Below are 24,739 nucleotides of genomic sequence, written 5' to 3'. Positions count from 1 at the left end.
GTTTCACACTAAAATTGACTCACTGCAATTAAGTGTAGTCGTTAAGTCAAACTTTTTTTTTGGTAACGATGATCTGAAAGAGTTCTCTGAATCATTGATCCTGATCTCTTCCTCACTGCTTTTGTTAAGAAGTTATTTTTGCTCCTATTTCCTTTTACATCTTTCTCTTACTTGAGCTAAGTGTTAAGCTTGGCCTGTTGAACACACCAGAGTAAAGAAGATTCTCGCTATGGCCTTGAAGAAGAACGGCTGCAGCTGCTGAAAGCCGATGTAAGATGTTGGTTGTGCCTGGTTTAACAAGTATAGTCAATAGCTTCTGTCGGTTCCAGGTCTACTTTTCTTCGAGACTTCAGCAGCAAGCACCTCACTTCCTGAATGTTGCTGTCAAGAGAAACTGCGTTTCAATAGATACAGCATCTGAATGTGGTATGGACTGTCGTAATCTGATAATAAAATGTGTCTGTTAGTTTTTACATTTATAAATGTGTTTTTTATAAAACAAACCCTACCTACCACGTCCACATGCTTGTGCATCTGTATAGGGATTAGTGTAATGTACGTGAGCTAGCACCCATTCCTCCCAGGAGGGCATGAAGCTCCTCCTGCTCTGTGCTCAGACCTTGGCCTGCTCCTGGGCAACCAGCCTGGAGAGGAGGGGAGCTTTGGTGTGCGATAGATACACTTTGAAGCACGAACCTGCTGAAATGTGGGTCTTTGGGGGTAACCTTTGAGCCCCCCTTTCTTAATCTAAGGAAGTGGTTCATTTCCAGTTCCCAGTTGTGTTCTTGGATCTCGTGAAAGTGACTTTGTATTTCAAGTTCATCTAGTCGTGAACCAGCAAATGAGACTGAGCGCTGCTTAGAGATCTTAGATATTTTGTCTTCTGATGTGCTGCAGCTACATAAACTCTCCTGGAAAAAGGCAGCAGAATGCTGCTTACTTCTTTACGCCCCTGTCTCTTCAGGACTGCAGAGATGGCTGTGGGTCGCGTGGAGGGCAGCAAGTTCACAGACACGTATGGGTCATGTGAGATAACACTGATCTCTGCTGGACTCTGGTGCTTTTCTTCTCAGAGAGCTTTGCAAACATCAGCTGAATGCAAAGATACAAGGCGGGCTCAGTGTTGTCCACTGTGTGCGTGAACTGGCAGTTCTTGGAAACTGGGGAAGGAATTAAGGGTGAGATAAATCTTCAGAGAAGCGCTCAGGCTGAGGATTGGGTGATTTTTCCTTTTCCATCTCTTTTAGCCATGACTTCCTCTGCTCCGGTGTTGCTCCTGATCACAGTTCACCCAGGGTAGGAATTACTGCTCCTGGCACACACTGTGCTGTTTAAGCAACACGAACCCTGTGCTCTATCACTTGTACTTTTGCCTTCTGCTCTCCTAGCTCGACTCCTGTCTGTCCTCAGCCACCTTTGCTGCGGGGTGTCACCCTGCCAGGCTGTCTCTCGCATCTTGGGTTGGATGGCTTAGTGATTTGATGGCTGCTTTTAAAAGCCAATGCACATAAATGCTTATATTACCAATGCACTGTGGCCGAATGACATATGAACCCTTTTTGCGGAGCTATCAGTAATTGTCATTAATTTGTTCTGAGGAGTTACATAGGTGCAGCACTTATCTGGACCTTGCTGAGCCTGCGCCCGAGCTGTGATGGCAATTTGTCAGTAATTCCCATCAGGTTAGCAGGCACTCTGTGCCCACGTGCAAATGGTGCAGTGTGTTTCAGGGATCGTCTGCAGAGAGCACAGAAGTGCATCAGGAGTTCCAAGAAAATCAAAGACCCCACTGAGTGCAAAAACCAGTGGCTAAATGAGCGCAGAGTTGTTTTTGGATGGCCAAAGCCCTCAAGGGCTAACAGGAAGAGCTGAGACTGTGGAAGAAAAGTCACACATCTGCTTTCAGACACTCAGTGCGTTTCTCTCTTCTAAGCAGTGGAAGCTCTGAGGCGTGCTCGTTTGTCCAGGTGTGAGGTGGGACAGTGCAGGGATTTGGGCTGCAGCCTGGTTCACAGCAACAACAGGGCATCAGGGCTGCGCTGAGCAGGGGCCTGCTGCCATTGGGCACAGGGAGCGAGTCCTCAGAAAATGGAAGTAGCAGCTAGCAAAGCCTCTTGACAAGACTAAAACCGACAGGAAATGAAAACTAACTTCGCCGTTTCTCTTACACGCTGACCGCCCTCCCCCTTTGCTGATACTTGCCCTGTCCTTAGAAGAGCAATTCCTTGGCCTCCTCCTCCACGTGGGCGCGCTCAGCCTACAAAAGCACGTGGCTGCAATGCAGAGCCAGACACTGCCATGGCTGGGTTGGGCAGGCATCAGCTCTTGTCCGGCTTGGCTTTGAACGTAGTGTGACTGGCATTGCCACTGTGAGGCTGTGTCTGAAAGCAGGGACGTGTAAAGAAGGAAAGTGCAGTGCTTTCCTCTCTCTCTCTCTCTCTCTCTGCCTGTTAATCTGTTACAACAGAGCTGTTGCTGTGCAGAGTGTGTGAGGCTCGGCAGCTGCTCCTCCTCGATGTACCTGCCAACTCCTGACACCTATAAATAGGGATGTTTTGAGGTGGGAGGGAGTAGACACACCTTCTGACTCCATTGAAATACTTGGGCACAGCGTGCTGATTTTGTCACGACAGGCTGGAAAAAATGAAATACTGATAATCTGTTTTGCCAGAATGTATGAGCTCTCCCAGATAGAAGCAGCTGCCACATATATGTGACTGAAGCAGATTTGCTTAGATTCATGCTAGTCATGCTATGAGCTGCACTAAAAGGATATGAAACAAGTCGTCTCTCATCACCCTCAACTATGTACCTTTTGCCAAGGTTTGTTTCTTAGAAATTACATGAACCTGGTGAAGCAGGATCCTGTGCCTAAAAATAGAGTATTTTACTTTCCATCTTACTCCTTGCAGGCAGGGTATAAATTTACCTCAGCCAAGAAGCAAGATGAAAGGTGCCGGGAGCTCCTGCTGACTCTGTCTTCATGTGAGCTGCTGACAGAAGGCTCGTCTTTTCTGACAGGGTTCAAAGCGAGGAACCGCTACTGCAAGCTGTGGTCAGGGTGGCAAGTTGCATTTTTGCACCTGATTTGAGGTCAGCTATGATCACATGGCTTTTTCTACCCAAGGACGCAATGCCTGGTCTCTTGGGGTTAAATGCTTTGCAGGGTTCACAATCCTATACAGAGATGGAGCTTTAAGCCCGGGAGCTTCTCAAGACGTAGACGAGCCATGCTGCTGTGGCTGCCTGCTGGCCAGTGAAGCATAAAGCACTGGAAGGCAGTGAGAGCGGCAGCAGCAGAAGAGCTGGCCACCGGCCAGCCTGAATGCCACGATCTCGCTGACAGCTTCCTTCCCTCCTTCCCTTCCTCCCCACCCTGCTGTCTGAGCCAGGCTGGGGCTGTCCCAGGGCACTCGTGTGTGTGTGTGTGTGTGTGTGTGTTGCTTTGCTTTTCTGTGCCTTTTTGCACGTGGATCTGTCTGCACCTGTCTACCAGCTGCTTTCCTAACCTCAGCGTGCAGGCTGCTTTGATTCATGGGATCTCAAGTGTATGCGCCAGCGCGCGGCAGCTTGGCACGGATGTTTTATTAGAGCAAAGGAGGCTTGTGTCCTGCAGGGCTGTTTTAGTAAAGACACGTCCCATCTGCTGCTTCTTATCACCCTTTTTATCTGTGCTGCTGACTCATGCAGTGTGGTCTGCTCAGCTCTCCCCTGCAGTCACATCACACTTTGAGTTACCTTTACTATGACTCACGCTTATTTTTTCACTGACAAGTCAAGCCAAAAACAAGTCAGTCTTGTCCCTCTCATCTGTGCAGTCCTGTCCTACCCTTTGCCCTCAAACCTTGTCTCTCTGTCACAAGCTCATTCTCCCCTGCAAGTAAGCTACCTGCAACTGAATTTTAAACAGTGGTATTTCGGCTTTTATATCCTGTCAGTGCTGTGCACTTGAGGCTTTTGAGATGGCCAAACCCAAGCTAAAATACCTCAGTTCCCCTTAGTTGCTTTTGCTGATGTGTTTGGTAGAGAATAATTATTTTTTAAAAGAGGTCTAAATTTAAAGAAAAAATGTATTTATTAATGTTTTGGTGTGAAATTTTGCCTTGAGACAAAATGTGTGTCTTTAAGAGACAAAAATGTGTCTCTTAATACCTAGTATATACACAGAATCAAAGCCTCTTGACTTCAGATTTGCCTGTGTTAGGCTAATTAGACCATGGTTTCAGACAACTCGTGCTGAGGTTTCCCTTGCTTGTTCTTGACTTGCACTTCCAGCATTGGTTCCTAGCCCATGGTGTGCATCCGCTGTGGACAACCTGTAAGTTGGTGTAATGGCGTTGAACCCCCCACTTGAAGTGCTGTTTTATGGTTTTAGTTGTGGAGTCTTGGCATTTCTTTCCTTGAAGTGAGAGGAATTTTGCCAGGGCCTTCTTTGTGGAAGTTTTGTACCTTTGACCCTTTCCAGTACTGAGATCCCTACATCCTTTTCAGAGGAGCTGCATGTGGGCTCCACTGAGGAGGATGAGGGCAGGTGATTGGCAAAGCTTGCTATGTGGTTTGCTCGCGTGTTGAGTTCTGCTTTTCACTGTCCTGAGCCCTTAGTCACATTCAACTTACGTTACAACTGGCAGCCACTTTGCCTTGAATAAATCTTGTAGAATTGGGCTTGTGCATTGCTGTTGAGATAACTACCTTTATCACATTGAAACTGGCCTAGAAATGAAGGTAGGAAATCCCAGGAAAATGTCCTAGAACAAGCAAGTCAGGGGGAGGTGACAGAAATTTTTACTCCTATTCTTCTAGCAAGAGTCTAGACAGATTTAGATTGCTGTGTCAATTATCTAGGAACAAAATCAAACTTTTTTTTATCAGTGGCCCAAACAAATGATGAGAATGCTGTAGCATTCTTTTAGACCAAACTGCTTAAAATTTTTCCAAGACCAGGCTGTTCTTGCCAGCCTCACCCTTCTGAGATGGGGGAAAAGGCCCTTCTGTACCTTTCTGCAGCAGGCTGTGTTAGTTAGATGTGGTAGCATCCTCTGTAAGGAACCAGACACCGCTTCAGCACTTACGTGATGGTGTGCCTGCTGAGCAGTGGCTGGGGTGGCCCGGGCCTTTTGCTGCTTGCAATCTGGAAATACTGGGAAAGTAGTAAGTGCAGAACTTCACTCTTCTGCAGTGCTGGAGTTGGCTGTTTGCTTCTGTGTCTGGGTAGGTAGACTGTGTCCTCTTCCTTTCACATCTCTCCTTCCTGTTCAGCTTGAAAGTTTGGCAGTTCTGTGAATTGCTGTTGCTGGGTGTCCCCTTGGGTGTCTTGCCAAGCTTTGTTGGTCCCTGGTGTAAATAAAAGGGGCTAATCATGGTTGTAAGCAAAATAGTCCATTGTTTCTGAAAAGCATCTTGTTTTCTTGTAAGCTTGAATACATTCCATGCCCCAGTCCTCAAGCATACGGCCATCTTGCTGAACGCATGGTGGTATGAGTAGGAAATTGGGGTCTCTTGTTTGAATCTTAAAGTCTTTGGAGGTTGTGCTGCTGCCTCTGCAAGAACACGGCCCTGGGTCATCTATAGGACCAGACTGTGACTCGTTGCCAACAAGGTGCTGAGGTACGTCCCAGCCATGCTGTGTGGTGTGGGGGAGATTGATTTTATCAGTGGAGGTCCCTCCCCCAGGGCTCATGTGCCCTTGGGAGAGGGTGCCATGGGGAGACTTCTGCTTTTTCTGGTTTCACTCGAGGTGGGAGGGAGGGAGGTTGGCAGAGCCAGACAGCGTGCCTCCTGCCTTGGGGCATGGTGCGAGATCGGCGCGGCTTAGGTTTACTGTGCAGCTCGTTTTACCCATATGCAAAATAGATGTGTAATGATACTAGGCTTTGTTGTGGAATTGAGCTTAATTAATTAATTAATTGATGTTTGCTAAATGCCTTGGGATCCAGGAATCACTGCATGTGCCCCAGAGCAGCGCAACACTTTGAGGTTGGAATCATCTCATCTCGGATGCTGAGGTTTTCCTAAAGCAGAGGATCCAGCCCTTCCCTGCCCATCTCATCTCTGGTTTTCATGCCACACATTACTTCTATGGCTTGCTCCCTTTGACTTCTCCCTAAACAAATAAATAAATAAACAATGTGCTTAATGCAGTCGGCACATAAGGCCATTGCCAAAATAATTTCACAAAGCAGCAGAGCTGGGTTGCCAAGTGTCTCGTCTTTTATATAAAGCATTTTTCAGGAAGCAGAGTTGCACAGGGGAAAAAAAACAACAACAACAACAAAAAAAACCCAAAACCAACGAAAAATGATGAAAATGTTATAAAAACTATCACTGCAGTAAGAAACATTTTCTTCCCCCACAGGGAGAGTGTCTGGGCCATGTCATGGTAGGATCAAGGGAGTCTATTTTTATTTCATCTTAAAGGCCCCTCTCTCATTTCATTCCTGCACTCCCCCTCCCAAAGAGCAGCTCTTCACTGTGCTGGCTTGCAGAGCTGTTAGATTAGCGTTCAAAGGCAGGGCTGTGGGATGGTCGTCTTGTATGCGAAAATATTTACCAGTGGATTTTGGGTGGAGAGAAGGCTGTTTAAACAGTGTCATTGCCAGAATGTTTATTAGTCTGATATGATTAATGATTGAGGAAAGTGAGTGGAGATTTTTTTTGCAGGGAGTGCGAGGAGGAGGCGATGAAACCTTAACATCAGAAAGTAGAACTGCATATTGTAAACGTGTGTTTTTGTTGAAGGGGCTTATATATGTATATACATAAACTTGTATATGTGTTTAGCGTGTGTTCTCTTATCTTGGTCAATGCAAGCTGTTTTGGATTGGCTATGGCATGTCTCCAACCAGAGCAGTCTCCCATGGGAGTTGCTGTGTTCAGCCACAGGATCTGCACCCGGTGAGCTGCCTAGGGCTGGTTGGACCTCATCCTCCAAAACTAAAGCTGTGTTTTGGCAGTGTGCTGTCTTTAAGTATCAGCCCTCCCTACAGCATCCTCAGCGCTGTGTGCTCGCAGGTTGTAAGGCCGGTGTGTGCTTACAGTGTAAATAGTGACATCGTTTCTCGAGCTGGTATCAGAAATAGGGAATGGGAGCTATATTGAAGTTACAGAACAGAGTTGAAATTGGCTTTCTGAACTTCCCCCCATTCTGGTATTTAATCTAACAGTGTCACTAAGATCATTTCAGCCTCACAGCACAGTCCTCCCATGCTATAGCTGCCATCTTAACGGAATATAAGTGTAAACTGTATATAATACTGTTTCTGTCCCTATCCATCACGATTCATTTGAACTCCCATCACATAATTAACACAGTATGCATTAGCTGTATGTTCATTTGTCCTATATTTTGTCAAGAACAAATCAGCCATAATCTGATGGTAGGAACAGCTTCTGCTTTGGATTCTTAACGCCTCTATGTGAGCAACCTAAAAACTCATTGGCAACGGGTAATTTGAAGTTAGTAATGTTAGATAATTTAAAAATCTTATGAACAGAAACTCTTTTCTGTTGTCCCCTTCCTTCATCTGGGAGGGAAATTTGAATTTTCTGTAGTGCTTTGTCAACATCTCTGGATGTGGTATCAGTGGGGGAAGTCCTCCTATACAGTCCTATACAGCTTGTTGTAACAAGTGCTGGAATTTCTCCAGGATTGTGCTGTGTCAGCAATGGGAACCCTTTAATAATACTTTTTCCTCCTCCTTGTAATTACATGGTTCTAAAGTCCTACTCTTCTCCTTGAGTTGCAAGCACTGGAATCTTCACTACTGCTAGTAAGAATGCTGGCTTGTGCAAATCAATTAAAAGGGTAGTGCTCAAACTCAGCTGTATGTGATGTCTTTTCAGATTGCAAGTCGCTTAACATAATTCCCAGGTTAAAAGAAAAGCATTGTGAGCAACAGTTCTGCTGTACGTTTTTATAACCAGTGCAATGATGGTATTCCTCAGAAATTTGCTGGACAAAAATTGTGAATCAATCCTGTATGTGTTATGTAAGCAGTATTTCAGATGAATTTCTGAATCAACAACTTGTGTAGTCGTTAAAAAATACGAAAGTGAAAGTGGTATTAGCACAAAGAATGAAAACGTGATCGAGAACCCTTCCATTTTTATTTAAGCACAGATGGTGTGGTGGTGAGCATAGGAAGAACCTGAATCAGTCAGAATTGTACAAATGTTAAGCTTGCAGTGCGCTCTCACGTTGCCTCTTACTTCTAGTTTTTTTTTCTTTTCATTGTAGATTTTTTCTTCTTCAGCATTTTGCTTATATTGTCAATATTGCAATGTTTGTTCGGCTCCGACCTGGAAAGGTATTCGATTTTGCAGCTGACATTTATTTGCAGGGTCACCTTTTAGTCTCTGTGTTATGTTGCCATTCCTCTGAACCATATATCACAAGCAATATAACCTGCTAGCTAAAAGGTCTCAGAGAAGATCGTTCCTTTCCCTGCCCCCAGAAAAAGGCAGATGGAGGATGCGAGCTTTTATCAGTGTGCCGAGACATAAGAAACCTTTCAGACCACATCTGGTTGAAGTTTTTCTAGTATTGTATTGTACTTCTGTTACAAAGTGTGTGGCTTCACTGGTTTGGGTGGTTTTGAATCTCTTAAGAAGTTTTTACTGCAATTTTTCTCTGTTGCAATGTTCTCCTTTGTATATTGCCAGCAGTTATTCCTTTAGTACTAGGAGCAGAGGGTACTGTGTCTTTGAATGTTTTGACACTCATTGCTTTAGTTCTTGAGTCACATCTTATGTAAGTCTCTTGAGTAGGTTTCAGGTTGCTATTTAGAGGTGATGATATGCCTCTTGTATAGATACCATGAAGGCAAGGAGCTCTAGGCATTGATTGTCTTGCTCTCTTTGTACTCATTATGTTTTCTCGTGATTTTCAATGTTTTTTTATTTGTATGAACAGTCATGAAAGGCAAAAGGTGAGAAAATGAATTCTTGGGAAATGTGTCCCCTTAATTGCCGAGGCAAATATTTACATCCAAATGTAAAATTTTGCTGGTTATCTAAGCGAGTTAAAGAGAAGAAATGGGTATTAGGCCATTCCTGTTAAGGTGCTCTACTATGAATGCAGGAATGTAAGACCAGGTGTTTAGGTTTGAAAGCTTTATGTAACATCAAAAGAAGGAAGTGGAAAGAGGAAGAGAAAGAGGGAGGCAAGGAACAAGTAATACGTGGCTTGCGGGGAAGCCTCAGATATTCAAAAACTCTTACTCGAGGCTTGAACTTTTTCAGCTTTTTTGAATGTCAACTTCCATTCTCTATGACTTTTTATCATAATCTTTAGGCTTCCCTTTCTTTACTTTTCCTTATAATTCTCTAAGCTGAAAATGTAAGGGGAGAGCAAGAGAGCGTGAGTGCTGCTTACATTCTCACATTATCAAGAAAGATGAGGGGTAGATAAAAAATCAAATTTGTGAATAAAACCAAAAAAAAGTTCAGAACTTGGACCCACTCCACGCGATGGGAGATGCTGTGAAGTTGTGTGCTCTGTTTGTATAAGATGGTCAGAAGGTTATTTTCTTCTTGCTTTAGAAAGAAAGCTGACTCTGGGCCTACTTGAAATCTTGCAGGATTTGCTAAAAATCATGGGAATTGGTGTCAGAAGTCCAGGATGAATACAGCACATAACTCTAGATGATTGTTTTGGCTCTCTCTCTTCATGCTTCTAAACTGCTTCTGTTAACGTGCTTGTTACTAGGGCTGCAAGATGTCTTCAGAGTCTTCATAAGGTTTCTTGAAATCGTCTGCAGAAAAAAGATTTAGGATCATGTTCTTCATGAAACGTTTTTAGAGCTCACACAGTGTTTTCTCTACAGTCATCAGAAGCACCAAAACGTCCCATCGTGAGCTTTTTACTTTTTTCAGTGGATATCTTGCCAAAGAGGAGCGTGGACTTGAAGCTTATCGTGAGTTTCTCTTGGTATTTGAGGCTTGTTGTGTACGTGTACAATACTTGTTTGACTTGTAAGTAAAATACCGTGTATGGTTCCGGGAGTGGATCGTTTCAGGGTTGTAAGTGTACGTTACAGCGCCGTGTACAGTTCGTACATTACAGTGTACTTTCATGTGTAGTCTCATACTGTTTGCTGTGGTGGGGGCATTGCTCTCTGGTACTAGCAGAACTTTTGGGTTTTGTTGGTAGTAGTAGTGATGTGTGCTTGCCTCACCAAAAGTCTGCTGAGTGGGTGTTTCAGGGATGAGATTTAGTGCTTACTTTCGCAAGTTCTGCAAACAATATCTGACTTAATAATTTTGCTTTCTTCTTGTAATTACATGTTCTTTCTTTTTGGTAATGCCTTCAGAACTTTTCAGTTCATTATCAACTCTCAGAACATAATTTAAGGAATAATGTGTATCCTGACTGGTCATAACGAAGCTGAAATTCCATCTTGGGCTTCTGGTGTCATCACGGAACCAGGATGGAATTACGGCTTTAATTTATGTACTATGGGGGATACATTATTTATTACTATGCATTAGAAAATGATTAATCTCTGCTTGTGTTGCAAGACTATCCTACTGCTAAAAGTCCCCAGGAAGTGCTGAGACACTGTAGAACTTCTTGTGCAGATTACAGCTTCGTGAAGCTGCCAAAAAGGCCACTGCATTATTCAAAAACTGCTAGAGGTGATGAAAATTTACACAGCCACTATGGGGCTTTTCCTAACCAGAGAATTCCTACAAGGCTCTAACTTGCTAAACCTGAGCATTTCCCTACCTTTAGTTCCTTTTAAGTGTTTCATTTCACCTAAAGCCCTGATCAGGTCAAACAGGGTGAGGAGCACTGTGTTTTGAGGACCCCGATTCAACAGAGCGCTCTAACCGTAGTCAAGCTCCACTGAAGACAACGGAAATTAATCATGTGCTTAATTGGTTTGATGAATCAGTTCTTTAATTTCTACTTCTTTGCTTGTTCATAAGATCTATTTCTTAACCCTGTGTTTCCCAAAATTGGGCATGGGGAAGCAGCACGGGAGCGGTGTGAACTGTTAGAGAATTGCACTGAAATTAACTGATCCATCTAGTTTTCATTCCAGCAGACGCTTTGTTTTTGTTTTATGCTCTGATATGCTTTGATTTTTGTGAAATTTTCTAGTCGTAGTGAAGTCAGTGATGAGGTTCTGGTACACAGTGCCACGTGACCAGTTGTGGCATCCACAAGTGTGCCTGTGCTGACATGGAGTCACCGTGTTCCTTCGTGGCCAATTTTTGGTGGGGTTCAGCCTTCCTGCTGGAATGGGGGATTTGTCACCTTGCTTCTTAGAGCCTATGGACATGAGTTGGTGTGGAGACCTCGTAGCAGCAACTACACTGAGCGGCTGTGACCATGTAGCAGAACTGATCCTTGCCTCTTCAGATTCACGTTAGCGTTTGAGATTTGGGAACGGGGGCTGCAATAACGCGTTTGCAACTGCTGTGACCTGGCTTGGAAGAAAGAATGAAAAAAGCCTCAAACCCCAAGGACTTGTAGGAATTTAATTAAAAAGTCATAGCAAAATGTCTTTGAAGTGCTGAGCTGGATCTGAAGAAAAGAACTAGATATTTGTAAAAGATCAAACAGATATAAATACTTTAAGAAACGAAGTCACCGATGTAAATTAAATGAATGCTTTATACTGGTACAAAAGTATTATAAAAAATTAAATACTCCCACCTTCAATGGCAGCATTTTTATCTCAGGCTCTGATGACATGCATAAACCACTCAAGTTTCAGTCTTGTGGGTTATATTGTCACCAGAAGCTCTGACTAATAATACAAGAAGGTCTCACAAATGACAGTTGGATATAGAATGCCTCTAAAATAATTTTTTTGGTTTTATTATTTCATATGTTTAAGAAGAAAAAAAAGAGAAAAAGAAACTCTTAGTGCCTACTGACTAACTGAGCCTAATGGAGAGTGTTATCCTCTGCCTAATTTTGGTGGTCGTGTTGTAAATCACAGATGTGGGATCTAAAACCCAGCGACGACGTTGGTAATCCTTTGGGTGCAAGCATCCTGAAGCTGGTGCACAGAAAGGCGTGCAAAACACGCCGGCAGCTCTCCCCCACACAAAATTAAAATAATTGTCATTTAGCAGGGAATACCACGAGAATCAGAACGAGAGACATCCAGCCCTCATCAGCGCGAGAGCTGGAGAGACGGCTGCAGTTTCTAGGCAGAGTTTCATCCCGCTGGAGCTGTATAAATAGATCACTGGTGCCATGCAGATCTGCGCGGGACCAATCGCCGCTCCCTCCCACATCACGAGGAGAAGCAGACGAGCAGGGCTCTGCGGCTGCCTCTGCTGTGCTGCTGGCACCGGGCGGCGGGGGCTCCTGAGGGCAGGAAGGCTCGCCCAGGTGGTGCTCTCCCCTCTGACGGAGGCTGGCACTGGGCTTCCCGCAGGTGTAAGCTGCTGCTTTAAAGCCTCCTTTAGATCTGAAATTGGCCGTGGCGTTTGCTCCGGCTTTCTGAATGGGTTGCAGCCTTGGGAATCCGGTAGCGTGTGAATTGAGATAGCGTGTCACATCAGCAGAGAGAAAGCCGGCTGTTAACCATTGAGGAAATTATTTCATACGAGACTGGAAAGCCTTCCTAAGCCCTGCAGTTTTACACTTACACCTGCGTTTTTTTTCTGACTGATGCTGTCAGTGTTGTGCAGGGAGGGGATTTTAAGTTGACTGGTAGAAATGAGGATGAATGTACGCATTAAGGGTGGGTTTCTCGAGGTCCTTCAGCTGGCTGTGTCTCCTGCTGGTGGTGTATTAATTGTGGTGAGCTGTCACAGTCCCTCTGGATCCTGCCCCTGGAGGCCAGGAGCGATCCTGGGCGTGTGTTTCTGTGCAGATGAGAAGGGCTGAATTGTCTGCATTAGTCTCTGTGAGGAGTGCCGTGAAAGGCAAGCGGGAGGAGAGGAAAGAAAAAGAATGGGAGGAGGTATTAAGATAGGATTAGGACTCCATACCTTATTGACATTGTGCCCGACTGTGGAAGATCAGCCTTAAGGTAGCACTGTTAGATTTGCCAGCCGCTCTGCAAGAGCTGCCGTCTTTGTGTGCCTGCAGAGGTAACCCAGAGAGACAGAGCTCCGTTCACCCTGGGCACAAGGTTCAACTGTTTTACGCCCCAGTTTTCTTTGTGGGTGGGTACCAGTTGGGTAACCTGGCTGTTACGTTCTGGCACTTGGGGCTGGGTTGTGCTCGGTGTGCTGCAGGAGCTCCCGAAGTTGTGTAATTGCAAGTTTGCTGTCATGCAGCAGACGACTGATGGCATAATTTGTATTTTCAAAATACATAAGCAGCTCAGCCTAATCAGGTGGTGTGGTAAATACTTCCAAGAGATAAAAACAAGGTATTAGAGCAGGAAACGGAGTTACAAACTTCCTTTAATGAGCTGCATATTGTTTGATCATGTTTTTTCATATACACGAGCTTCTGCGTGCCAAATTCTAGTAATAATTGGCAGCTACTTCGCAGTCCTAGAGAAACGATGTTATAAATACTAGGAACAGTCAAAATGAATAGACGTGTCAGTTTGCCTTTCAGACTGATGTGACTAACAGGCGATTAGCACCAACAGTAGCAGGCCCGTTTGTTGTTCGCCTCGCTCCCTGCAGTACAGAGGGAAGGACAGCTGGAGAAGCAGGGAGGACGGCTCAGCTCCCCGGGCAGATAGCTGTGGTACTGCTACCCGGCTTGGGTTACACTGCTGGCTGTGCCGATGTTTAGCTTACAAATCGGAGCAGCCCAGCTCACTTCTTGGAGTCCTGAACGTTAAGCACATAAATGGGTACGTTTGGGGTTTGAAAGAGCCTCGTTGGCTTATTCTGGAGAGTTTCCAGCAAAACTTTATGATGCAGGAAAACCCCCAAATTACAAGTCTTTTACCACTTCCAGCGGGTGGCTTGTGATGTTGATGGGATAGAAAGTGGAGGGAGTCCACGGCCATTTGTTCGCAGATGCCAGTAATCCTCAATGTTTGAAAAAATCAAAATACCAAAATACCCCATTTTTTTGCATGCAGATCAGCTGCCATTATTTTTCAAAGGCGAAGATTTTAAATAGCAAATAGGAACTTGAGGAGGCTTTGAGGAAAGCACTTCTGAAAAAAATGCTCAAATGGCAGTGAAGGATTTTTGGTTTCCATTTAGCGTTTTTCTGTGATACAAATGTGGCTATACTTGTGCTCATGGGGATTTGGCCGTGTGGGAGTAAGGGGAACAGATCGCTCTCACAGCGAGAGATTTTATTGAAAATCAGTTTGTTTTTCATGATAATATCCCATTAACAATTGCAAAAAACGCCCAGGAAAGCAGTAAGTTCATGGGTGGATGAAATCTTTTTACAGAGCTCGGATGTCTCTGCACGTTTGTGTGCTGAATGATGTTCCCTTACATGCACAAGAAGGGTGATTCCTGCTTCTGAAGGGATTCTAAGCTGAAATTGTATGTTCTATATCATACTGGATTAGCATAAGCCTAAAAGCATTTAATAGTCCTGGCTAATATTTCAATCTCTTAGTTTGTGTTTAAAGCTGTATGTTGGTTAATCTGAAGTATATTTTACTTTTAAATGTATATATACCTGCTGGTTGAAGCATGTGCATTTTAGCATCATACACGAGTCCAGAGACTAGCTCTAGAGGAGGGGGTTTGTAACTTTCTAGAAACTGCTGTGTTACTTTTAAAGTGATTGTGTGCTGGTTGTTCGCTTTATCTAGTGGTATTCCAGTTGCTGAAAGCTGGATGCTGTCTTTTCTGTCCCTTTGAAGGAAGGCTGTGCAATTGGTTTCCTTGCAAACCTCGGTGATTCTGCAGAGGCTGGCTGCTGGGTTACTTTCATTTTGTGCAGTTGGCTACGGGAGGGGTATGTGGTGCTGCAGTCACTGGTGGTGGGCAACAAAATGAAACACTACGTGTGAGATCGAGGAACATAGAGAGGAGAGTATACTATTAAAATGTGTGCTGGTTGGTGCCGAAAAATGAAACTGTGTTGAGCGAGTGCTGGCTTTGGGATGACAGAACTTTGCAGGTTGGAAGCAGTTTTATCCTCAGTTTGAGTAAGTCCTGAAGAGAGCAGACTGTACTTCGGCCCATATCACTATGTGTATGTGCGTGTAGAGGTACAATATTCAAAATGGGTTGGAAAATAGTTATTTTTCTCTGTTTACAAACTGTGCTTGCTAAGTGCATAGCAATATGCAGCATTCTGAATTTTCCACAAACTGAGCTTTGTAACTGACATTGTCGTTATCTATCTTATATCATGAATCACATTAAAGAAAAAGTACCTTGTTTCGATCCTCCAGGGGGAAAAACCCTTTCTCTTCCTCACCTTCCTCTAAAAACCCCTGACACCCACTTGTCCTGTGTCATCTGAAGCAGATCTGACTCTATTATCTGTACCTAAATCTCAGATACATTTTTCCTGTCTTGCATAGGAACAAAATGTTGTCCCAGTTTCTCTAGTTGCAATTGAGTAGTATCACAAACAAGTTACAGTAGTAAATCAAATGTGTTAAATGGAACAGAGGCAAGATTACATTTTAATTCCCCAGAAAACATAACTAATATTATTCATAAGCAGAATGCAATTCATGGTGAGTAAAAGTAAAGCTGTGTTTCACCGCAGCGTAAGTAAAATAAATCTCCCTGGGCACGGCTCTGCTTGGATTTGGTACTAATTAATCTTGCAGAATTAGCACTGCAGCTCCGAATTTTCACATCAGATCTAGTTGTTTACCTTTCTTGCCAGTCCAACATCATTTTTCAAGGGCCAGGACTGATATTTTAGCTTGTTTCCTTTCCTGAGCTTGCTATCTTTCTCTTAGTCTCCCTGTAATAGCTTTGGAATCCGCTGGCCAGTTTCAGCTAAATTTAACAGAAAGGTTGAGATCACAAAGACCTTGAATTCCTAGCAGTTTTATGAAACAGGCAGTCGGATGTAGGGCGGCGACAGGCTGGTGACCTTTCTGAAGGAAAGGCTTATCCATGCTGTTGCAGATGGGAGAGGGCACTGGGGTGTGAGCAGCTGTGGGGCTCCCAGGGCTGGGCCAGCTTTGCTCAGAGCATGCCTCTTACTGTGCCAGAGGCAAAGCCCCATAAACCAGCTGTCCTGACCTCCACCACTTACAGGACTAGCTGGTCTTTTAAGGGTCCTGGCTCCTTTTGTGTTTCCTGTACTTGCTTAATAAATGTAGTATTTTAAGGTTTCTAACTTTCCTCTATTCTTAGCCAACAGCTCTCTCTTTCATTTCCCATGTCCTACAGGTAGCAAATGGAACCAGAGGGAGACAGACAAAGTGACATGGCAAGGGCTGGGTGGGAGAGCTCGTGTTGCAGCCTCTCACTCTTGTTCCACACGCAAAGTCCCTAATGAATGAGATTTAAACACTGAGGTTGGTTATTAAAGTTCCAAAACCTTATCAGGTGGCTCTAGTAATTGCACGATGAGAGGTTAAATGCAAAGCTATTCTCTTAAAACTCAAGCTCACTAGAAACTATGGGTCTTGCTCATAGAAACAGTTATCTTTGAAGAAAACACACACAAATTGACTGCTTTTAAGAAGGGGGACAAACAGCATGTTAGCTGTGGTGACTGGGCCCAGCTTCCCCTGCTGACTTTGCCCTTTTCATTCATGAAAACGGACAGTAGTTGTGAAGTGAGATTGTGGATTTTACACAGACTTCCTCCTCGTTTTGGCTTCCTGCTTGCAGTGAGCTCAGAGCTGTCTCGTGTGGAGAGCCAGTGTGAGGCGCGAGAGGGGGAGGGGAAGCTCTCAAGAAATATTGGGGTACAAGGAAGGGGTTTCACTTGTCCTCGGCCAGGTCCTCAAAAGAACGCTCGGGGTCATTCCTGGTCTCAAATTTGTTATCAAGTCCGGAAATGTTTAACAAAAGTTGAGCAGATGGGGCAACCAGCGTTAGTTTGTTTCCTGCACTGGGAGCGCAAGGCAATTTCCATCACCAGGTACTTTTTAATAGCTTCCAGTGAAACATTTGTTTTCTGTGCTCTTATTGCTTGCAAGGGGAAAAATGGACTGTGAGGAAAAGATGCTGTGTCCCTTCTTGGTTACACAATGTTGTAGATTGTGTAGATGGGTGGCTTCTGCGAGCCTCCAAGTGGCCTGCAAGCCTCTGTGAGCTCAGCAGGTAGTTCCTAATAGTTGGAAGAGGTGACTGAGAGGCTTAGGCATCATGTCACAGGATTCTTAGCCTTCCGTGTGCTGCAGAAAAGTGGATTGAGCATCTTACTACTAAAATTAATTATGAGACACTGAAAGATTTTGAAAATCTCAAGATTCTTAGTGATGTAGGAAAAAGTACAGACGACCCATCCTGAGAAAAATGTCGGAGGGTATTTGCCTTAAGCTGAGATGTCAACACAGTCATCTTAGAAAGCCGTTACTGCCTGAAATTTTCTACTGGCTGTTTTTGCAACTACTACCTAAAATTTTCTATTTTTCACAGAATTTAGTGGGAGAAAGGTTGTGTTTTGTGTTTTCTTTTTTTTTAAATTCAGTTTGGCTTGTATTTTCCTTTCTATAACCATTCTTACTGTTTAGGCAAGAAGGTCAGAGAAATATTTTAAGGAGTAATAGAATTAATTTTACAGCTACAGAAATTGTTAGTTGTTGCAACAGAAACTACTTTGTTCTCTCTTCCCTTCTCTCTCCATTGTTTGCATCAAGATTGCTGTCACCATTAGGCTGTTGTAATATTAAATTAAAATATAATATTATGTTCTTATTTTTTATGGTGACAATAAGATGAATGATAGTAGAATACTTTGTTTTTATGATTATGACAGCATCAGTAAGTCGTGTAAACCAGCTGGGGAGGATCTTTGTGGTGCCAGACTTGTTGCTGGGATCCTGAGGACTACATCAGGCACGTTTCAGGGTTTCTTTTCCTTCTGAGCAGTAAGGTCCCATGGAGTGCATGCCCATTAGTTGTGCTCCAGGACAGCTTGGTGCTTCTAGTTTAGTTCCTCTTGGGAGGGATTCAGTTCAGCTGCAGGATCACCCCATAACACAAGCAAAAGCCCAGGCAGGAGGGAGACTTACTTCAAAAGCCATAGCCCTGATCAGAACAAAAGCAGAAATGGAGATGTGTCCCACAGGAACACTATGAAATAAAGAGATGGAAAGAAAGGTGTATTTCAGCTGTATGATCTCGTGGCCGTACCAGTTAATAAAACACATTTCATCATTTTTCTTAGTTGATGTTCTTCCCTTTTCTTTGCATTTAGTACTGAAAGGGGAAGGTTGATACGAGCAAGCCTCAGAGAAGGAAGGCTGTTTTGAGAAGTTAGAAAGAAGAAATCTTCTACCAAAAGAGGGGTCATATCTTCTTTTAGGAGCTTAAAAAATGCCAAGTGATTGTTAGATGCTAAACAAATCGTGACCCATCTCGCATTTGTGCATGACTTGCTAACATTAGCATGTGCTGCTGGGGACAGCACTCACATCCTTAAACAAAAGAGGGTGCTCAGATATTGCAGTGAACTGAGGTTATCAGCCATTGTAATAAAAGATGTGTAGACTCCTTTTGGTGTGTGTCCTGAGGCAGGGAAGGAACATATGGTATGGTGAGACGTAATGTCATTATTGCTAGCATGACTTTGAAAAATGTATGATGTTACTTTAGACAGTAGGTGTGAGAGCCAGTCTGGCAGATGTGACAGTCCTGCTTTCTGAATTTGACAGTTGGCAGCCCAGAGAGCCTACTACCAAACCCATTATTTGTCAAAGTGCTTGTGTTATGATTTGTGCTGAGGAAAAGGAAGTAGAAGTAGAGATGACAGAGAAATAGCACGATGCTTTAAGAAGAAGAAAAGAAATTACATCTGGACAAGTAGGCTTATACAAAAGCTTCATCTGTTTCAGTGTCCTGTCTCTTCTTCATTAAAAGGGTAGATTTGGCTGCAGTGGCCAACCTGGTTTTGTAGCCAACCAACTCTCTTGGCCCAGACAGAGGACAACATTTGTTTTCTGTGTGGAAGGTTTTATTTCCTGGCCAGGCTGCTCCCATGGTCTTGCTGATCTCAAATGGTAAGACCACTGTTTGTTAACTGCAATAGTGCTGAGCTGGTTGTGGCTCAGTTATATTTTTGTTCTAAAAAAAGCTTGTGGTCAGACCTTTTCTGCAACAAAGGTCGCCAGAGGTTTCTCCTGAAGTGTCCTGTTTCTCCGTGGTGCTGGAGATACTTAAACATATAAGGAATATAGATTATGCAATCTCTGTATGTATCATCAAATTAATGCATCTCAGAATCCAGTGTTGTATAGCTAGAAGGTGGGTGAGCCTGAGCAAGTAAGGCAGAAGATAAAAGGAAAAATTCCAGGCTCATCTGTCCCAAAAAGCATAAAATTTCTTCTTTTTTTCTAAGAGCCCTTGAATTTGAGGAGCTCGGAATGTATTCTGAACACTGCAAATCATCATGTCACACTTGATTTTCTTAACACCTCTTTCAAGGCCATACATGACATTTAGCAGAGTTACTAACTTACTGCTTTTCAGGGGCAGAGCACAAGTTTTACAAAAGATGTTACCTGACAGACTGTGAGGATGTGAACACATGGCATATAGGTGTTTGTGTGCTGGCACTCTTGGCTTTCAACAGAGAGGAGCACAGGAGGTTTGCATGCAGATGAATGTAGGTGGCTGTACATCAAGTCCACGTGCAGCAGGATGAGCCTCAGATGCCTGGCACAGTGCATCTCCCTTGAGACATCGGTGCTGTGCTCAGATCCTGGGGTAACGAGGTATTTACAAGGGAGCCCAGCAGGGCCTGCAGTCTGTGCCTGGGGACGCTGGGGTGATGACAACTTGGAAGGACCTAATGACCTTCAGGGTTAGGGCGAGAGCATGTCTCTGCATCACTTGTAAGTGATAAACAGGATGCATTGAGGCACAGGCACAGTAAGTGACGGCTGGTAGCCCTTGCTCCAAAAATCAGGTAATAAAATCACTCTCAGCTGCTAAGTGGGGAGTTAATGGTTTTCATGCTGACTCCTTGTCAGAGGCAAGGAAGGGCAGCAGACCCTTTTCTGCAGTGTTTGGGGACAAGAATTCCTGCTGGTGGAATGAGTGGTACACAGAGAGCCTGGTGCTGCCATTTCCCCATCCTTTGTAGTTAGCCATCATACGAGATTTAGCCTGCCCCAAATCCCAAAATGTGAACAGGAGAGCCATCTTCTCCCCATCCACAGAAAACATAAGCTGAGTCTTCCTCTATAGTTTGTTCTGAGGTTTATTTCCTTTCTTTACTTGATTCTTTGTTTCCACTGCCATGGTTTTTCATCAGTTTTGATCATAGTCAAGCCATGCTAAAATAATTAATGTACCAGTTGACTGGAATGGATAATCAGTTCAGTCCATGCAACTCATGCAGCGCTTTGAGAGAGACACAATTGCTGCAGGGGGAGAAAGGTCCCACTGGTGGCATTTCATCAGCCTGCAGCTCTTGGGAGGTTTTCTTAAAGTCCCTGGCTGACAAAGCAAGGGGAATTATCTGTCTCAGCTTGCATTAAAAAGCAAAATATTTCCTCCTTGCAACAGCAGAGCAGCATAGCACTTGTTGCATTCCTACAGTTCTGAAGGCAAAGAAAAAGACCCTGTGATTTTTGTCTGATATCAGAACTTTTAAGAAAGTAATACATTAGGGGGAGATGTGAGCTGATTGATCGTTTAATTTCTGGGGATTAGGAGTATGGCATGCTGTAGGCTTGATGAGATGTTGTTGTGTTGGAACCCGGACTAAATTCAACCTCCTTTCAGCTGGCAGGGTCAACACAGTGTGTATGGGAGAAGGATGAGAATTTATGCTTCACAATAAGTCTGCCTTTGGCTGTGCTGGGGGGCTGGAGGAACTCTGCATCACCTCATTAGTTGCAGAGTTGTTTGAAGCTGCATCCATTTCTCCAGAAGGGGGAGAGTGGAGTAGTTGGATGCTGGAGGAACGCACCCTGAACAGAACTGTCCTTCCTCCCTAACTGAAGCCTGGGCATGGTGCAGAAAAATCAAGGCACTTAGAATTATGCTGTCAAATCTACTCGTGTAGGTTTTTGCAAAGTCCGTCACATCTGACTGTCAGTTGTGTGACTGAATCGTTATGCATTAAGATTTCACCACTGTTTTTAATACCATAACCAAAAAAAAAATCCCTCTCTTGCAGTAAAACCGCTTTTCATTTGGCAAACCCTGATCTGTTGCTTCTTTTTCTGTAAAGATCAGATGGGTAACAGGAGCTGTACGGCAAATGAATGTATGCTACTCGAGATAGTAAAATACAGGGCTACAATAGGCCTTTTCTGAGCAGCTGTAAAGCTGCTGTGTGACTACAGTGAAACCATTCAGCCTGCCCCACGCCTGCTGGGAGCACCCAGGAGGAGGGAGTTGTATGGGTGGAAGGGCTGCCCGCAGAACAGATTCAGATAGGGACAGAGCCACGTCCGGCACCTCGGTTTGGCTTACCAGGCTGTTTCTGGGAGATGTGAAGTTTCAGTTTCACGTGAGCTAAGAGGTATCTGCAGCTTTGCCCACATTACCACATCACCACTAATTCAGCGTGGGTGTTGTGTTTCTTATAGCCCTCTGAGATGCTGTTATCTTTGTTGTAGAGATGGAGGAAACTGAGGCACAGGAAAATCAGGGTTAAGCGTCCATGTGTATCTTTTCCAACCTTGGTGATTCTATGATTCTATGATTAGGAGCCAAACTCTCATACCTAAAAGGCACCGTAGAAGCTCAGGTGTCATTTACAGCTATTCCAGCCCTTCAGGAAGTGTCACATATCATTTGCCCCTAGGTCATGTGAAAAGTCTGGAGGATAGCTGGGAGTCTGTCCCTCAAAAACAGTCTGTCTCTTTAACAGAGACATGAGGGCAGGAGGATTTTACACTGTTTTCAGTCTTAAAATAGAGTCCCCAGCTACCTTGTATTTGAGCTGGGGAAAGATGGAGAGAGGCAGGAGCTCGTTGGTTCAGAGGGGGGGCATTCCGTGAAAGAATTCTTTTAACAGTTTTTCTTAAATTAAGAATCGTTTCTGGGTGGTATGAGTCATGGACAGGTTGTCCTCATTTCACTTTGAACTCGCAGCCTTCTCTGGATCTGTGTCACAGCTTTGGAGGGCTCTGTCCCCTCCCTGCAAATCTGCAGGCTTGGCTGCTGGGCGTGAGAACGGACTCCCCAAGGGAAGCAGGAGCAGCCTAAGCACGGAGGAGCACAGAGGAGCAGGATGATTTAAATGGAGCATTTGGGGATTTGTTCATGCTGTAAGCAACTTGCGGGAGTGGTGAAACAGGTGCAGCCCCTGGGCAGGTGTAGGGAAGCCCCTGGTTTGTATGTTGGTCTTTGGGCTGAGTTTGGGGTTTTCTCTAAGGGAGGGGGGGAGGTAAAGGGCGATGTGGAAAGCTTTATTTCTAAGTTTCTGACCACTTTAGGGAAAGTTGTGTTTTCTGAAGTATGTATAGCCACAGAAGGCTGTGGATAACGTCTCCATTTCTTAATTAAAAGCAATGGAAAAAATTGTTTAGAGCTGTCTGTCTGTCATAGCTGAGGGAAGAAAACCCGAAGCAGTTTGGCTCAACTGCACGCAAGGTCAAACTCTCTTTGTCACGTTGTGAAAGTTTGTTGGTTTCGGTGGGGTCAGTCACAGGTGTAGCCACGGGAATGGCTCGCCGTTCAGGCTTTCAGCAGCGCAAGAATGAATGCAGAGGAATAGAGTTGTTGGTGCTAAAAATGGTGCGGAGGGAATAACCGGGATGCCTGCGCTCCAGCGGGGCCGTGCAAATGCAGGAGCGTGCCGTCCAAGGGAAAGTGAGCTCTGTGTGGGCTGGCAGCGCCGGCTGCTCGCAGCCGAGGGGTTTTCCTGCTGACAGAGCCTGGGCTGCTGGCTCTCAGCTGCTGGCTGTGGCACCGCAGGTAGGAGTGAGGAGAGGAGTGGGGGTGCGGGAGGGGACGAGGAAGCTCTCTGCGTTGCGCAGCAGCGCGTAGGTCGCGGTCAGACCCATTCAGACCTTTTTTGGCGATGGTGGAGAACGTCAGAATTGATTGTGGTAGAGACCTGCCAGTTTCTCTTACTCAGTGCTTTGTTGCTCCTCCTCCTCCCTTCCTTCCTCTCCTCTGCTAGGGCTGGGTTCTGTAGTGCAGGCAGTGTGCAGGTTCCCCGGCACGTCGCTGTGTCCCCTGACTGTTCCAAAAACGTCTCTGATTCGGGCGCTATGCATGTTACTGCTAGTAATAACATCAGTAGTAGCACTGCAATGATAATAAAGCCAATAATTGCTCTCCTCTCTAACAGTTTGATGCTTACATAATGGTTATATATATATATATATATATATATATATTTTTTTTTTTTTTCTTCTTGATTTGCATCTCTGGGCTTTCGTCCCTTTTCTCCTTCATTATTTTGCGGAGCCTGGTTGTACACCAGATCCTTCTTTAAACATTTGTAGCGTACTACTGTAGAGATTTAAAAAATGGCATGTTTTTCAGTGGTCTAAAATAGTTGCTGGTTTGTTTTGTTGTAAGCGCAGCCCACAGAAGAGCGCTTCTGCTGTGGGGAGTTAACACACTCACTGAAGGTAATGAAATATACATTGGAGAAAGGTCAGGGATTTCCCCAGAGCCACCCACCAATCGTTTGAAATGACATGTTCATTCTGAGTGTTTCTTGGTTTGTTTTTGTTTAAGATCCTGGAGCCCAGGAAAGAGTTTTAATGCAAAGCATCAGAAAAAAACCGCTGCAGCATCTCATGTGAGAGAGGGGAGAGAAGAAAGGAGACTTGCGCAATAACATCTCGAAACACTCAGATGGTTTGAGGTGAGTCACTGGAGGGTCTTCTCGTAAGTTACGGTTGGTTTGTGATTAAATTAATCCTTCTTGCCTCTGAGTGTCATATTTGTGCCCGTGGCAATAAAAATAGCGGAGAGAGGGAAAGAAGAACAACTGCAAAAATATATAATGCACTTGTCTTTTTGAAAATGGGCCCCGTGAGGTCCGATCCTGCAAACAGGCAATCATTCTAACATTTGTAAGGGTTGAACCTTGTTTAAATCAACGAGGCTATTCTACCTGAAAGTTAGGCATGCACCTAAGTATTTCCAAGTTTGGAATCTGTGTAACATGGGAACTCTGCAGAAGAAAGCTATTGAAGAAAATGCAATGCACTGCCAGAAAAATGCATATACAGTTATGTTACTATTGCTGATAACGTCATGAGTAATTGGAGCTTACAGCATTCTTAAGTGATACTTTTGTATTAAACACATAGTTCTCATTTTTATGTTTAAGCACCTCGTTGCTGCTTTCCAGACTTCTTGACGGAACCTATTAGTACTCGTCCAGCTTTAATAAATATGTCTCCCTTAATTGCTTCCTCAGTGTGTCTTTGAACAAGTAGAGTTAAAAGTATAAAGAAAATAATGTCCCTTTCATAACCAGTGTTGCAATTTGCACTCGGATGTTCGACTAGCAGCAGAACTAGGAGTTCCCTGACTGAAGCTGAATTGTGTTGTCTTGAGTTATTAAATATTTTTAATAAAGATAATTAATTATGAACTCCAATGAAGAGCCCACCTTTTCCCTGTAGTCTTTCTCTTTTTGTTTTCATTTCTCTCATTAGAAAAGAATGACCTCTGAGTCTTTTTATTTTGTCTAGTTCAGAGGAAATGTTACAGTTGTAAAACCAGCCAATGAAATGCTGCCTAAATGAAAACTGAGAAAGCAGCCTCTACCTTAAAA

The 24,739-nt window shown here is 44.2% G+C and overlaps 1 protein-coding gene across 7 annotated transcripts in view; it reads left to right on the top strand.

Moving 5' to 3' along the window:
* The window catches only part of ATXN1 (ataxin 1), a 201,406-nt gene that overhangs the window by 30,113 nt on the left and 146,554 nt on the right, over positions 1-24,739 (top strand). For 4 of the 7 annotated variants that reach the window (XM_010708325.2, XM_010708326.2, XM_010708328.2 and 1 more), the window contains one exon: positions 23,689-23,818. The gene's annotated coding sequence lies outside the window, so the exon portion shown is untranslated. Of the gene's footprint in view, positions 1-329; positions 427-23,688; positions 23,819-24,739 lie in introns of all 7 variants that reach the window. The other 3 variants (XM_010708331.2, XM_010708330.2, XM_019613728.1) reach the window with 1 other exon arrangement.

Source organism: Meleagris gallopavo, chromosome 3 (genome assembly GCF_000146605.3).
Source record: "Meleagris gallopavo isolate NT-WF06-2002-E0010 breed Aviagen turkey brand Nicholas breeding stock chromosome 3, Turkey_5.1, whole genome shotgun sequence".
Classification (NCBI taxonomy): domain Eukaryota; kingdom Metazoa; phylum Chordata; class Aves; order Galliformes; family Phasianidae; genus Meleagris; species Meleagris gallopavo.
Note: the sequence above shows the minus strand (reverse complement) of the source record. Positions and strands in the feature narration are given on the sequence as shown.